Source organism: Sturnira hondurensis, unplaced genomic scaffold (assembly GCF_014824575.4).
Source record: "Sturnira hondurensis isolate 20B ecotype Veracruz unplaced genomic scaffold, ASM1482457v3 Scaffold0006571, whole genome shotgun sequence".
Taxonomy (NCBI): Eukaryota; Metazoa; Chordata; class Mammalia; order Chiroptera; family Phyllostomidae; genus Sturnira; species Sturnira hondurensis.
The window spans coordinates 5,914,060-5,927,585 of record NW_028079202.1 but is presented as its reverse complement, the minus strand read 5'-3'; positions in this window follow the sequence as shown (position 1 = coordinate 5,927,585).

The window sequence follows — 13,526 nt, the reverse complement described above, 5'->3', positions numbered from 1 at the left end:
AGTGGGCCTCTTTGGGTTCCTCTTGAATGGGACTCTCTGTGATTCCTGGATTCGTGTAACTTTTTCTCTCATCAAATTAGGAAAATTTTCCATCATTACTCTTTCAAATAGGTTTTCTATCCCTTGTTCTTCTTCTTCTCCTTCTGGTATTCCTATTATTCGGATATTATTACGTTTCATATTATCTTGCATTTCTCTTAGTCCATCTTCATTCTTTTTGAGCCTCTTTTCCCTTTCTTGCTCTTTCTGGGAGATTCTTTCTACTGTGTCCTCCAACTCACTGATCCGATCTTCTGCCTCATCGATCCTGCTTTTCATTCCTTCTAGTGTGTTCTTCAGTTCCGACATTGTATTCTTCATTTCCTCTTGTCCTTTGGTGATACTTTCTATTTCCTTTTTCATGTTGATATAGTTTGTGGAGAGCTCATTGTAGCTCCCCTCTAGTTTCTGGTAGGTCCCCTCTAGTTTCTGGTAGCTCATTGTGAGCTCTTTGAATTTCCTGATAACTAGTGCTTTGAATTCAATATCTGATAGCTGACTTGCCTCTCTTTCATCTAACATTATTTCTGAGACTTCCACCTTTTCTTTCATTTGGGCATTGTTTCTTTGTCTTCCCATTGCTTATGAGACTCTTCTTGTTAGCTTCAGCTTCTTAAATTGATCTGTTCTGACTTCCTAGGTTTATGGTGTGAACTTCTGTGGTAGAATTCCTGTGAAATTCAGAGGTACAGTCTCCTGCAGGTATCTTGATGTTCTCTTCTTCCGCCTACTCCTTTCTTTGTGTGTGTGTGATCAGAGTTGCTGGGCTCCAGATGAGTCCTCTGTGGCAGACGCCCTGACGCTGGCCGTAGACAGAAGCCTCTGGGCCCTGGAAGCTGCGGAAGCAGCTGCTCCGAGGTCTTTACGTGCCAGCCAATGGCTGCTGGTCCCGCCGCTGCTCCTTTTGACTTTACTCTGGGGTGCCTGGCTCCCGAGGGCAGCCGGCCCTGCTGCTGCCGCTGCTGCTGCCGCTTTTGTCTTTACTCACAGGTGCCGGGGTCCCAATGAGTCCTCTGTGTCAGACGCCCCTGTCGCTGGGTGCAGGGGGAAGCCTCTGAGCCCCTACCGCTGAAGCAGCCAAGGCTCCAAGGTCTTTATGCGCCAGCCAATGGCTGCCGTCCTGCCGCTGCCGCTGCCGCCACCGCTTCCACTGCAGCTGCCCTTGACTTTTCTCAGGGTTGCCGGGCTCCCGATGAGTTCTCCATGGCAGACACCCTTGTCGCTGGGCACAGACGGAAGGAAGCCTCTGGGCTCCAAACGCTGCGGCAGCCGCGGCTCCGAGATCTTTATGCGCCGACTAATGGCTGCCGCCGGTCTGGCCGCCTCCGTCCTTACTCGCGTCCCTGAGACCCCAACGACCTTCAGCTGTCTGTCTGGTTCGTCACTATCTCTGGTCTCTTATTTTCTAAATGCTGGGGAATTGTTGGTTGGGGAATTGATTGCGCTGTTCTTCTGTAAATCTGCCAGGATTTTCCCCCAAGTGTAGGAGAACTGCAGTCGCTCCGTCCTACTCCGCCGCCATTTTCCAATCAGTCAAAGAAATCATTTTATGGCTATCAGTTTTCTGGGTTTTTTAAGTCAATCTTGCATTTATTTATTCATCTTACTGTCTGTTCATGTTAGAACCAGCGCTAGAGTCCAGATCTCTCTTACTATCTTGATTATTATAGTTTTATAATAATTCTTTACATTAGGTAGTCTTCCAACTTTGTTCTTTTCCAAGTCGTTTTGGATATTCTGTGTTCTTTACATTTTTAAAATGAATTTAGAATCAATTTGTAAATGTCCACCAAAAAACCTCCTGGAATTTCGAGTGGGATTATGTTGCATTTACAGATCCATTTGGGAAGAATCATCACTTTGGTTTTTTCTCTCTCTTTTTTTAAATTGTTGTTGAAGTTGAGTTATCTCCATTTTCCCTCCAACACTCACCCCTACCCCACCTATCCCAATCTCCCACCCTTGATCCTACCCCACTTTCGCTTTGTCCACGTGTCTTTTATGTATGTTCCTTGACGACCCTTCCCCCTTTTGCCTCCGTTATCCCTTCCCACTTCACTTCTGGTTACTGTCAGTTTATTCTTAATTTCATTGTCTCTGGTGATATTTTGCTTGCTCATTTGTTTTGTTGGTTGGGTTCCAGTTATAGGGGAGATCATATGGTATTTGTCTTTCACTGCATGCCTTATTTCACTTAGCATATGCTCTCCAGTTCCATCCATGCTGTCACCAAGGGTAGGTGCTCCTTCTTTCTTTCTGCTGCATAGTATTCCATTGTGTAAAAATACCACAGTTTATTGATCCACTCATTTGCTGATGGGCACTTAGGTTGCACCCAAAATTTGGGTATTGTATATTGTGCTGCTATGAACATTGAAGTGCCTAGGTTCTTTGAATTGGTGATTCAGGATTCTTTTTTTTTTAAGGGGTAGTCTGGACATTTTATTTATTTACTTGTTTGTTTGTTTATTTATTTAATTGTTGTTCAAGTACAGTTTTCTGTGTTTTACTCCCACCCCAGCTCACCCCTTCAGTGCTCCCCACCTCCCTCCTATTTCCACCCCCTTAGTTGTTCTCCATGTGTCCTTTATACTTGTTCCTGTAAACCCTTCCTCCCCTTTCCCCCTGAAATTCCCTCCCCTCTCCCCTCTGGTCCCTGTCAACCTGTTCTCTATTTCAGTGTCCTTGGTTATATTTTGCTTGCTTGTTTGTTTTGTTGTTTAGGATCCTGTTAAAGGTGAGATCATATGGTATTTGTCTTTCACCACCTGGCTTATTTCACTCAGCATAATTCTTTCCAGTTCCATCCATGCTGTTGCAAAGTGTAGGAGCTCCTTTTGTCTTTCTGCTGCATAGAATTCCATTGTGTATATGTACCATATCTTTTTGACCCATTCATTTGCTGACGGGCACCTAGGTTGCTTCTAGTCCTTGGTTATTATAAATTGTGCTGCTATGAACATTGGGGTACATAGGTTCTTTTGGATTGGTGTTTCAGGGTTCTTAGGATATAACCCTAGCAGTGGAATTGCTGGGTCAAAAGGTAGATCCATTTTTAGTTTTCTGAGGAAATTCCATACTGTTTTCCATAGTGGTTGCACCAGTCTGTGTTCCTACCAACAGTGTACTAGGGTTCCCTTTTCTCCACACCCTTTCCAGCACTTATTTTTTGTTGCTTTGNATTTCACTCAGCATAATTCTTTCCAGTTCCATCCATGCTGTTGCAAAGGGTAGGAGCTCCTTTTGTCTTTCTGCTGCATAGAATTCCATTGTGTATATGTACCATAACTTTTTGACCCATTCATTTGCTGACGGGCACCTAGGTTGCTTCTAGTCCTTGGCTATTGTAAATTGTGCTGCTATGAACATTGGGGTACATAGGTTCTTTTGGATTGGTGTTTCAGGGTTCTTAGGATATAACCTTAGCAGTGGAATTGCTGGGTCAAAAGGTAGATCCATTTTTAGTTTTCTGAGGAAATTCCATACTGTTTTCCATAGTGGTTGCACCAGTCTGTGTTCCTACCAACAGTGTACTAGGGTTCCCTTTTCTCCACACCCTTTCCAGCACTTATTTTTTGTTGCTTTGTTTATGATGGCCATTCTGACCAGTGTGAAGTGGTATCTCATTGTGGTTTTAATTTGCATCTTTCTGATGGCTCTGGATGCTGACCATCCTTTCATATGTTTTTGGGCCATCTGTATGTCCTCCTTGGAGAAGTGTTTGTTCAGATCCTTTGCTTTTTAATTGTTTTTTTTTTTGTCTTCCTGGTATAGAGTCATATGAGTTCTTTATATATTCAACAGATCAAACCCTTAAGTGAGATATCATTGGCAAATATATTTTCCCATACAGTTGGTTTCCTTTTCATTTTGCTGATGTTCTCTTTAGCCATGCAGAAGGCTTTTAATTTAATGAAGTCCCATTTATATATTTTTTCCTTTATGTCTCTTGCTCTAGGGGACATATCGGTAAAAATGTTGCTGTGTAAAATATCTGATATTTTCTTCCCTATGTTCTCCTCGAGGGCTTTTATGCTGTCATGATTATTTTAAGCCTTTTGTCCATCGTCAGTTTATTATTGTGTATGGTGTAAGTTGGTGGTCAAGTTTCATTTTTTTGGATGTAGCTGTCCATATCTTCCAACAGCATTTATTGAAGAGGCTGTTTTTACTCAATTTTATGCTTCTGTCCTTTTTCTCAAATATTAATTGACTGTAGACAGTTGGGTTTATTTCTGGGCTCTGTATCGTGTTCCATTTGTCCATTTGTCTGTTCTTATGCCAGTACTATTCTATTTTCATTACTGTGGCCTGGTAATATAGTTTCATATCACGTATCGTGATGCCTCCTACTTTGCTCTTGCTATTTGGGGTCATTTATGGTTCCACATACATTTTTAAAATATTTGATATCTGTCAGATATGTCATAGGTTTTTTAATAGGGATTACATTGAATCTATAAATTGCTTTGGGGACTATGGCCATTTTGATGATGCTCATTCCTTCAGTCCCTGAACACGGTATGTGTTTCCATTAGTTTGTGTCTTCTTCAATTTCTTTCTTCAGTGTTGTGTAGTTTTTTGAATACTGGTCTTTTACCTCCTTGGTTAGGTTCATTCCTAGGTACTTTGTTTTCATTGTTCTTATATCAAATGGGATTTTTTCCTGATTTTTGTTTTTGATATTTTATTGTTGGTTTACAAAAACGCCTTCAATTTCTGAATATTGACTTTGTTTGTATCCTGCAATTTTGCATAATTACCATTAGGTTAAGTAGTTCTTTGGTGGAGTATACAGGATTTTATATGTACACTATCATATCATCTGCAAGCAATGACAGTTTTGCTTCCTTTTTTCCAATTTGGATGCCTTTTATTTCTTCTTGTCTAAGTGCTATGGCTAGGACTTCCAATAGTATGTTCAATTGGAGTGGTGAAAGCGGGCATACTTGCTTTGTTCTTGATCTCAGTGGGAAAGCTTTTGGTTTATGCCCAATGAGTATGATGTTGGCTGTAGGTTTTTCATATATGGCCTTTCTTATGTTGAGGAATCCTCCCTCTACTTCCACTTTGCTGAGTGTTTTTGTCATAAATGGTGCTATACCTTATCAAATGCTTTTTCCACATGTATTGACATGCTCATATGATTTTTGTCCTCACTTTTCTTTGTGTGATGTATTACATTTATTGATTTGTGAATATTGTACCATCCTTGTATCCCTGGGATGAATCCCACTTTATCATGGTGCATGACCTTTTTAATGTATTGCTGGATGTGGTTTGCCAATATTATCTTGAGGATTTTTCTATCTATGTTCATCAGCGATATTGACCTGTAGTTTTATTTCTTCATTGTTTATTTATCTGATTTTGGGGTTAGGATGATGTTGGCTTTGTAAAATGAGTTGGGGACTCTTTCCTCTTCTTGGATTTTTGGAATAATCTGTGGTGGATGGGGCTTAGCTCTTCCCTAAATGTTTTGTAAAATTTTCTTGTGAAACAGTCCCATCCAGAGCTTTTGTTGTTGGGAGTTTTTAGATTATTGCTTTGATTTTGACAGGTGTTATCAGTCTTTTCAGACTTTGTGCTTCTTTTTCAGTCAGTTTTGAAAGATTATATTTTTCTAGAAATGTGTCCATTTCACTTAGGTTTTCAAGTTTTTTGGCATGTAGTTGTTTGTAGTAATTTCTTACAATCATTTGTATTTCAGTGGTATCAGTTGTAATCTCTCCTGTTTCATTTCTCATTTTGTTTATTTGAGTCCTCTCTTTTTCTTGATGAGTCTGCTTAAAGGCTTGTCAATATTGTATATGTTTTCAAAGAACCAGCTCCTGGATTTATCAATTCTTAGAATTTTCCTTCTAGTCTCTCTGACATTTAATTTTTCTCTGAACTTGGTTATTTCCTTCCTTCTACTTGCTCTGAGCTTTGTTTGTTGTTGTTCTTTCAGTTCTTGTACATGTAGGGTTAGGTTATTATTTAAAAAGTTTCTATCTTTTTTAGGTATGCCTGTATTCCCATGAACTTACCTCTCAGAATTGCCTTCCTGTGTGTCATAAGTGTCGTAAGTTTGGATGGTTCTGAGTTCTTTTTTATTGTTTCCAGAAACTTTTTGATTTCTTCCTTGATCTCATTATTAACCCATTCATTGTATCATAGCATTCTATTCAATCTCCATGAATTTGAGTGTTTTTGAGTTTTTTCCTTGAGTTTGGTTTCTAGTTTCAGGTGCCTGTGGTCCAAGAAATTGCTTGATATGATTTGAATTTTCTTGAATTTGTTGAGGCTAGTTTTGTGTCCTATCATGTGATCTATCTTTGAAAATGTTCCATGTGCATTTGAAAGGAATGTGTATTTTGAGTTTTGGGGATGGAAGGTTCTATATATTTCAGTTAAGGCCATTCGATCTAGGGCATTGTTCAATGCCACAATATCCTTGATATTTTCTTTGGAAGATCTATCCATTTTTGACAGTGGGGTATTAACATCCCCTACTGTGTAATTGTGTTGCTGTCAATATCTCTCTCGAAGTCCTCCAAGATTTTCCTTATATATTTGGGTGCTCCTATTTTGGGTGCATATATGTTTACAATGTCTATGTGTTCTTGATGGATTCTTCCCTTGAATGTTACAAAGTATCCTTCTGGGTCTCTTTTTATGACCACTGTTTTGAAGAGTATTTTGTGTGATATGAATGTTGGTATCTGGGCTATATTTTCCTATTCATTTTCTTCGAATATTTTTTCCCAACCCTTCAGTGTCAGTCTGTGTCTGTCTTTTGTTGTGAGGTTGGTCATTTGTAGGCAATATATCTGTGGGTCATGCTTTCATTCAGCTACCCTGTGTCTTCTGATTGGAGCATTTAATCCATTTATATTTAAATTTATTATTGATAGGTATTTGTTCATTGTCATTTTGTACCCTTTGTACCTGTGTTCCTCTCTCTCTCACTCTTTTTCTTCATTTTCATCACGTTTTCCCTTCAGCATATCTTGTAGTGCTAATTTGGAGGAGATATATTTTTGAGCCTTCTTCTGTGTGGGAAACTTCTCATTTTGCTTTCCATTTAATTGAAAGCCTCCTGGGTCCAGCAGTCTTTGTTGCACTCCTCTGGTTTTCATTATTTGGAATATTTCTTTCCCTTCTCTCATGGTTTCTAGTGTTTCTGTTGACAAGTCTGCTGCTAGCCTTCTCAGGGCTTCCTTCTATGTTACTTCCTGCTTCTCCCTTGCTGCCTTTAAGATTCTCTCTTTTTCTTTCAGTTTTGCCATTTTAACTTTAATGTGTCTTGAAGTCTGCTTTTTTCATTCTTTGTTTGTGACCCTCTGTACTTCCTGGATTTGTATGATCTTTTCTCTCATCAAATTAGGGAAGTTTTCCATCATTATTTTTTAAAAACATTTTTTACGGTTCTTTCTTTTTCTTTCTTTCTCTTTCTTTAGATGCATTTTATTTATTTTTCTTTCTTGATTGCTATGTCTAAATATCCCATTATTACTTTTAATATACATTCCTTTTTATTTAATTGTTCAAGTACTGTTTTCTGTTTTTTATTCCCATCCCAGCCTACCCTCCACTGTGCTCCCCACCTCCCTCCCATTTCCACCCCCCTTAGTTTTTGTCCATGTATCCTTTATACTAGTTCCTGTAAACCCTTCTTCCCCTTTTCCCCTGGAATTCCCTCCCCTCTCCCCTCTGGTCCCTGTCAACCTGTTCTCTATCTCAGTGTCCTTGGTTATATTTTGCTTGCTTGTTTGTTTTGTTGTTTAGGATCCTGTTAAAGGTGAGATGATATGGTATTTGTCTTTCACCACCTGGCTTATTTCACTCAGCATAATTCTTTCCAGTTCCATCCATGCTGTTGCAAAGGATAGGAGTTCCTTCTGTCTTTCTGCTGCATAGAATTCTATTGTGTATATGTACCATAGTTTTTTTATCCATTCATTTACTGATAGGCATCTAGGTTGTTTCTAGCACTTGGCTATTATAAATTGTGCTGCTATGAACATTGGGGTGCAGAGGTTCTTTTGGATTTGTGCTTTAGGGTTCTTAGGATGTAATCCCAGCAGTGGAATTGCTTGGTCAAAAGGCAGGCCCATTTTTAGTTTTCTGAGAAAATTCCATACTGTTTTCCCCAGTGGTTGTATCATCCTGCAATCCCACCAACAATGGATAATGGATTAGGGTCTCCTCTTCTCCACAACCTCTCCAAAACTTGTAGTTTGTTGCTTTGTTTATGATGGCCATTCTGACCAGTGTAAAGTGGTATCTCATTGTGGTTTTAATTTGCATCTCTCTGATAGCTAGCCATATCAAGTGTCTTTTCATGTGTCTCTGGATCTTCTGTATGTCCTCCTTGGAGAAATGTCTGTTCAAGTCCTTTGTCCACTTTTTAATTGGGTTGCTTGGCTTCTTAGAGTGGAGTTGTGTAAGTTCTTTGTATATTTTGGAGATTAAAGCCTTGTCTGAGGTATCATTGGCAAAAATGTTTTCCCAGACAGTTGGTTCTCTTTTTGTTTCAATACTGCCTTTTTTAGCTGTGCATAAGCTTTTAATTTTGATGAGATCCCATTTGTTTATTTTTTTCTTTATGTCCCTTGCTCTAGGGGACATGTCAGTAAAAGTGTTGCTGTGTGAAATATCTGAGATTTTCCTACCTGTGTTCTCCTCTAGGACTTTAATGGTATCATGGCTTATATTTAAGTCTTGTATCCACCTTGAATTTATTTTGGTGTATGGTATGAGTTGGTGCTCCAGTTTCATTTTCTTGCTTGTAGCTGTCCAGTTCTCCCAACACCATTTGTTGAAGAGGCCATTATCACTCCATTTTACGTTGCTGCCCCCTTTGTTGAATATAATTGAGCATAGAGACCTGGGTTTATTTCTGGGCTTTCTGTTCTGTTCCACTGGTCCATGTGCTTGTTTTTATACCTATACCAGGCTGTTTTGATGACAGTGGCCTTGTAATACAGTTTGATATCAGGTATTGTGATTCCTCCTACTTTGTTCTTCTCTCTCAAAATTGCAGCAGCTATTTGGGGTTGTTTATAATTCCATATAAATTTTTGAGGTGTTATATATCTGTGAAATATGCCATTGGCATTTAATATTTATTGCATTTAATCTATAAATTGCTTTGGGTAGTCCTGGCTGGTGTAGCTCAGTGGATTGAGCGTGGGTTTGCGAACCACACAATCGCAGTTCGATTCCCAGTCAGGGCACATGCCTGGGTTGCAGGCTGGTTCTCAGCAGGGGACTCACAAGAGGCAACCATACATTGATATTTCTCTCCTTTTCTCCTTTCCTTCCCCTCTAAAGATAAATACATAAAATAAAAAAAATTGCTTTGGGTAGTATGGAGATTTTGATCATGTTAATTCTTTATATCCATGAACACAGTATATGTTTGCATTTGTTTGTGTCTTCCTTCATTACTTTCTTTGGTGTTGTGTAGTTTTCTGAGTACTGGTCTTTTACCTTCTTGATTAGGTTTATTTTTAGGTATTTTACTTTTCTTTTTGGTGTATCAAGTGGGATTTTTTTCTTGGTTTCTGCTTCTGCTGTTTCATTGTTGGTAAATAAAAATGCCTTTGATTTCTGGATATTGACTTTGTATCCCACTGTTTTGCCACATTCATTAGGTGAAGCAGTTTTTCGCTGATCAAAGATCTTGTTCCATTAAGATCAGGAAGAAGACAAGGTTGTCCATTTTCACAACTTCTATTCAATATAGTATTGGAAGTCTTAGCCACAACGATTAGACAGGAAAATTCAATAAAAGACTTCTAAATCAGAAAGGAGGAAAAAAAAGTGTCATTGTTTGCAGATGACATGATAGTATACGTAGAAAAACCTATAGACTCCATTTTTACTTTTTGAAACACATTTTCTATCTCTTCCTCTTCTCCTTCTGGTAGCCTTATGAAACTGACATTGTTCTTTTTCATGTTTTCCTGCGTTTCCTTTAACTCCTCTTTCTTCATTTTGACTCTTTTTTTTGTTTTCTTTCTTTTTCTGGGTGTGTTTTTTCTACTTTGACCTCCAGCTTGCTGATTTGATACTCTGCTTCATCTATTCTGCTTTTGATTCCTTCTGCTGTGTTCTTCAATTCAAAAATTGTTTCCATTTCCTGTTGATAGTTTCTATGTCTTTTTTCATGCTGGTGCAATTTGCAGTAAGTTCCATGTAGGTTCCCTGTAGTTTTTGGTAATTCTTACTGAGCTCATTGAGCTTCCTTATAGCCATTGTTTTGAACTGAGTGTGTGACAGTTGACTTACCTCTATTTTATTTCACATTTTTTTCCAAGGATTCTTTCTTTTCTTTTGTTTGGGGGTTGTTTGTCTCATTTTTTGTGTGAGACTTTTCTTGTTTACCTCTCCTTCATAAATTGATCTGTTTTGACTCCTTGAGATTATGGTGTAAAGTTGTATGATAAGATACCTTTGGAATTCAGTCACATAGTTTCTTTGATCTCCTGAATTTGTTGCTCTTGGGATGCCTATTATGCCATTTATGTCACTCTCTGAATGTAATTGGGTTTTGATTATTGTTGGGTCATCCTTTGGTGGTCCTCCCCTCCTACTGGTTGACGGAATGTCACTCTGCCCCCCACATTTTGTATGCTGTTGTAAAGGTACTGCCAGAATAAAAGCACAAAACCCAGGGAGCAAACCTACATCCACCAAAATATCTCTGACCCACCTCAGCAATCCCACTATCAACACAAATGAGCCAGTATTAGTAAGGGTGTAACAGGATTAAGACTGTTATAAGAAAGGAGAAAAATAAACTCTAGTATAAAATCTAGTGACTTAATATGCACAAACTTGACAGAGAAAAAATAAGTATTAAAAAGCCACACAGGAAAGAATGATCACAAATCATGGGGAAGAGAACAGTGGATTTCACCTAGTATTTACCACTGTTTTTTATTTCTGGATCTGCCTCTGGTGATGTCAGATGTTGACTCTGTCAGACCTTAGGCAGCCTGCTCAGAGACTGCCAGGGATCTACTGTCTGTGGCTGTCTCCTTCAGTCATTAATGTAGTCACTCTGCACTCAGCAGTCAGGCTTAAGGCCCAAAGGGTGGGATAGAATCCATCCTGCTATTGGGGCTATTGTTTTTGCTCAGGAAACTGCTGCTTGAGGACAGTGGTCTGCCTGAGTAGGATGGCTGTGGTTGTAGGGGTGATGACTCAGCACCCAGATCCTGTTAGTTTTCTGTCAGTTCTCTCCCTAATTCCTCCATCCCCAGTCTCTCCTGAAGCATCTCTAGCTCACTCTGTCCTTCACTTTGGCAGGGATCTACTGTGTGTTGCTGTCTCTTGCAGTTTTTAATCTAGTTACTCTGCATCAGCAGTCAGGCTTAAGTACCCAGAGCCCAGAGCAGAATCTCTCCTGTGGTTGGGGCTGTTGTTTCCCTCAGGCCTTACACTCTGGGAGGGGAGTGGTCTACTTGAACAAGATGGCTGCTTCCAGTTGGTTGATAACTGAGCACCAGGATCCCGGTGTCTGTTTTGTCAGCTCTCCCCAAAACTTCTCTTTCCAGTGTCTCATCAGGCATCTCTAGACCAACCTGCCCCCACCTTTGCTAGAGCCCGAGATAAGTGACAGCAAATGAATATTTGTGTGTTGGCCCTTTAAACTGCTCTTTGTATCTCTAGCTATCTATCTCTAGTGGAGAGCAACCTTGCCGTTTTTTGCTGCCAGTTTTTATCTGTGTACTTTTTGGGCCCTGGTGCTCTAGGCTGGGGATCCCAGCTTGGTGATTAGACTCTTCACTTCTCAGGGGGATCCAACTGACTGCTTAATTATCCCTCTGGCATTGTTTCTGGTGGGCACCAACCCAGCCCTCTTGAGTCTCTACCATACTCTTTACTAGCCAGTTAATGCTGAAGATGATTCTTTTGCCTGTCCAAGGTCTAAGGCTTTTCTCTCACTATTGTTCTATTGTTTGTTCCTGGTGATCTCCACAATTTAGTTGTAATTTCATATTTGTCCTGGGAGGAGGTTAGTGTGGCTTTCATTCACTCCTCTTCCATGTTGCTTTTGTTATCTCAATTATTAGTTTTCATGTTACTTTGATTTCTTCTCTTTTATTGTTTCCTTCCATTTACTTTTTTAAAGTATATTTTATTGATTACAATATACTTTAGTGTTGTTCCATTTCTTTTCTCCCCTTTATTCCCCTCTGCCCTGTACCCCCCCTCCCTCCAGCATCCCCCCACATTAGTTCATGTCCATGGATCATACATATAAGTTCTTTGGCTTCTCCATTTCCTATAGCATTCTTAACCTCCCCTGTCTATTTTGTACCTACCAATTATGCTTCTTATTCCCTGTACCTTTTCCCCCATTCTCCCTCCAACCCCTCTCCACTAATATACCTCCATATGATTTATATTTCTCGGATTCTGTGCCTGTTCTAGTTGTTTGCTTAGTTCATTTTTATTTTGGTTTGTTTATTAAGGTTCCATTGTTGATAGTTGTGTGTTTGTTGCCATTTTACTGTTCATAGTTTTGATCATCTTTTTTAAAAAAATTAAATAAGTCCCTTTAACATTTTGTATAATAAGAGCTTTGTGATGATGAACTCCTTTAACTTTACCTTATTTGGGAAGCACTTTATCTGGCCTTACATTCTAAATGATAGCTCTACTGGATAGAGAAATCTTGGATGTAGATCCTTGTCTTTCATGACTTTTAATACTTCTTTCCAGCTCCTTCTTGCCTGTAAGGTTTCTTTTGGGAAATCAGCTAATAGTCTTATGGGCACTCCTTTGTAGGTAAGTGTCTCATTTTCTCTTGCTACTTTAAAAATTTTTGCCTTATCTTTAATCTCGGCTAACTTAATGATGATGTGACTTGGTGTTTCCTCCTTGGGTCCAATTTCATTGAAAACTCTGGGGTTCCTAGACTTCTTGGAAGTCCATATCCTTTGCCACTTTGGGAAAGTTTTCTTTCATTATTGGTTCAAATAAGTTTTCAATGTCTTGCTCTTCCTTTTCTCCTTCTAGCATCCCTATGATTTGGATGTTGGGACATTGTCCCAGAAAAAAGCCTTTCCTCAGTTTGTTGAATTCTTGTTTCTTCTCTGGGTGAATGTTTATTTCTTCTTTCTGTTCAAAATCATTGATTTGATTCCTGGTTTCCTTCTTGTCACTGTTGGTTCCCTGTGCATTTTCCTTTATTTCATTTTGCACAGCCTTCATTTCTTCCTCTATTTTGGGGCCATACTTAACCACTTCTGTGAGCATTCTGATTAGCATTGTTTTGAATTCTGCATCTGATAGGTTGGCTATCTCTTCATCACTTAACTCTTTTTGGGGAGCTCTGATCTATTCCTTAATTTGTTCCATACATATTTTTTTTGTCTGGGCAAACCTGTTATGTAGTCAGGAGTGGAACCTGAGGTATTGGCCAGTGTGGGGCAACGCATGTTGCCATGTTGTGGTGCTGTATGTGGGTGAGGAGTCCAAGAGGGAAC